The 3,434-nt window shown below is 36.9% G+C and overlaps 1 pseudogene across 1 annotated transcript; it reads left to right on the forward strand.

Annotated features, from left to right (window-relative positions):
• Positions 1-1,883: 1,883 nt before the first annotated feature.
• LOC311186899 (large ribosomal subunit protein uL22-like) lies at positions 1,884-2,324 on the forward strand (annotated as a pseudogene). Its single transcript has one exon. The product of its transcript is annotated as a large ribosomal subunit protein uL22-like (transcript).
• The last annotated feature ends 1,110 nt before the right edge of the window (positions 2,325-3,434 follow it).

The following is a 3,434-nucleotide window of genomic DNA, read 5'->3' on the forward strand; positions in this document are numbered from 1 at the left end:
CTACTAAAGATAGAGCTTCCGTATGATCCAGCGACTCCACTCCTAGATATTTACCCAAAGGACACAGAAACATTAATTCCAAAGGGCATCTGCACCCCTATGTTTATTGCAGCAGTATTTACAATAGCTAAGCTACGGAAACAACACAAATGCCCAAAAATAGATGACTGGATCAAGACGATGTGGTATATATACACAATGGAATATTACTCAGCAATCAAAAAAGATAAATTCATGCAATTTGCAGCAACTTGGATGGAGCTGGAAGGGCTCATTCTCAGCAAAATAAGCCAGAAAGAAAAAGAAAAATACCGGATGGTCTCATATTTAGCACATATTTAGCACATATTTAGAAAACCCAAATAAGGGACTAGGAAAAAGACTAATTTTAATAAAGAAAAAATCAAAATCAACAAGCAACTGTAAACCAGAGACACACTACGGGGGGGAAGGGGATAGAAGAGGAGGGATTAGGGTCCAAATAAGGGGGGTGCAATTGTATGGGGAAAGTAACCAAAATGAAAATGTCTACATTGTGCAAAAATTAAAACTGATGTAAGAATTATATATGATAAAATATATTAAACATAAAAATGATAAATGATAAAAAAGCATATAAAATATAAAATAAAATAAAATTCAAAAGAAAAACAAATTACAATTGCTTGGGAAAAAAAAAACTAAACAGAACTAGGTGCCTTGGAATCAGCCTAACAACAGTAGTAAAAGACCTATACAATGAGAACTATAAGATGTTGTTAGAGGACTTAGCAAACCAAATAAGGAGAAGAAAGTCTACCTCATGCTCATAGATGGGGAGAATCAATATAATCAAAAGGACTATCCTGCCTAAAATGATACACATATTTAATGCAATCGTCTTCAATACAATGGCAGTATTGCTCAACAAAACCAAACTAAAAACATTGAAATTTATATGGACCCACAAAAGATCTTGAATCACAAAATAACCCTGAGAAAATAGTAGAGAAATGGAGGTATCACATTACCTGACTTCGAAATTTGCTGTAAAGCAACGGGATCAAAAACAATATGGTGTTGGCACAAAGCGAGGTACAGAAATCAGTGGAACAGAATAGGAAACCCAGAACTAAAACAAATTACATAGCAGCATAAAATGTGGGAAAGACAGTTGGTGCTGAGAAAATTGGAAAACCACACATAAAAGAATGCAGTAGGATTACGCACTAACCCCATACACAAACATAAGCTGCAAATGGATTAAAGATGTAGATATATGACAGCAATGATAAAATATATAAAAGCAATGTTTTCATTGCTGACACATTCCATGATATCAACAATAAAGATATATTTGGTTGAATCAACCCCTGTAGCAAGGGAATTTAAAAATAAATAAATAAACGACTTGGATTACCTCAAGTTACAAAGCATCTATACAGTGAATGAAAATATAAGATGATTAAATAGACACCTACTGAAAGTAGGAAATGTTTAAATGTTTATTACTAGTCAAGATATATATATATATATATATATATATATACACACACACACACACATATAAAGAAAGCTCATCCAATTATTATCCAAGGTACAGTAAAGAAACAAATAACCCAATTAATAAATAGGCACAGGTAAGAACAGATAATTCACCAAAGAGGATATTTTCCAGAAAAAAAAAATGTTTATCATCACTTCTGATAACAGAGATGCAGATTAAAACTATGAGAGCAGTAGCCACTGCTCTTCCTCTTCCCACAAGTGACATTAGGCAATCTCTGAAAATTGTTCGCTCCTCACTTGACCCAGAAAACCCTATGAGGTTATGCAAATCAAGAGGCTCCAATCTTTGTGTTCATTTCAAAAATCCGCGTGAAACTGCCCAGACCATGAAGGGTATGCATATCCTACAAGCCACCAAGTATCTGAAGGATGCCACTCTACAGAAGCAGTGCGTGCCATTCCATTGTTCCAGTGGTGGAGTCGGTAGGTGTGCCCAGGCCAAACAGTGGGGCTGGATGCAGCATTGATGGCCAAGAAAAGAGTGCTGGATTTTTACTGCACATGCTTAAAAATGCAGAGAGTAATGCCAAACTTAAGGGTTTAAATGTAGATTCTCTGGTCATTGAACACATCCAAGTGAACAAAACTCCTAAGACTCATGGTAGGGTTTACTGAGCTCATGGTCGGATTTACCCATACATGAGCTCTCTCTGCCATATTGAGATGATCCTTACTGAAAACAAGCAGATTGTTCCTAAACAATCTGAGGAGGTTGCACAGAAGAAAAAATACCCCAGAAGGAACTGAAGAAACAAAAACGTACAGCCTGGGAATGAGTTCGACATAAAATACATGGAGACAAAAATGGGGAAAAAAATTAAAAATGCTGCGTGAGATACCATGTCACACCTGTGAGAATGGCACATATTAAAAAAGACCTCCAACAACAAGTGTTGGAGAAGATGCAGAGAAAAAGGAACTGTATTTCACTATTGGTGGGGATGTGAACTGCTGCTACCAGAATGAAAAGCAATCTGCGTTTACCTTTAAAAACTAAAAATGAAAATGCCATATGACTCAGCATTCCCACTCTTTGGCATATAGCCACAGAATATGAATCCATCATCAACCACAGCAAAAACATGTGTTCCACCATGTTCATAGCAACATTATGTAAAATAGCTAGGAGATGGAGACAAACTAAATGTCCATCGATGGATGAAAGGCTCAAGAAGATGTGGTATATCCACACCATGGTTATTTTTTATTTTTATTTTTTTAAAGATTTATTTATTTATCTATCTATTTATTTATTTATTTATTTATACAAACACCGGGTATAATCAGAAGCACGGGAGGGTAAGAGGACTCACCAGAGGAGCAGAAGAGGTCTGCAGGAGACGGGCGGCAGGAGAGGTCTGCGAGGCATGTGGGGCCCCAGCCCGAAACCGGTGCTGCAGAGGCTGCGGGCAGCCTCGCAACCCAGCGCTCAACCGCTGCGCCATCGGGGAGGCTATCCACACCATGGTTATTTTATAGCCATAAGGAAGGATGAAATGCAGACATTTTCAACAAAATGGAGTGAATTTACGAGAATTATGTGCAGCAAAGTAAGTCAGAATGATTAAAATAAATACTGGGCATTTACATAGCAGTAAGTTCAATAACAGAAAACACTTTCAAAAGCCAGTAGACACTGATAAACACCCTGAGGGTTCTGAGGTTATGGGGTGGGGGAGATGAAAAGGGAAAGAAAGATACAAGGGATGGTGGAGGGGAACATAAGAAAAAGAAACATTTTAATTAAAAAAAAAATTATGTCCAAAAACAAACAAATTCTCTTGTAAATTGCTTCATAATGAACTTTCACCAGATCCTCACTCTTGAAAAAATGAAATAGAATCTGTCTACTGTGGCCAATCTCCCTAATGAATACAGATGCAAAA

This window comes from Talpa europaea (genome assembly GCF_964194135.1).
Source record: "Talpa europaea genome assembly, chromosome: X".
Taxonomy (NCBI): Eukaryota; Metazoa; Chordata; class Mammalia; order Eulipotyphla; family Talpidae; genus Talpa; species Talpa europaea.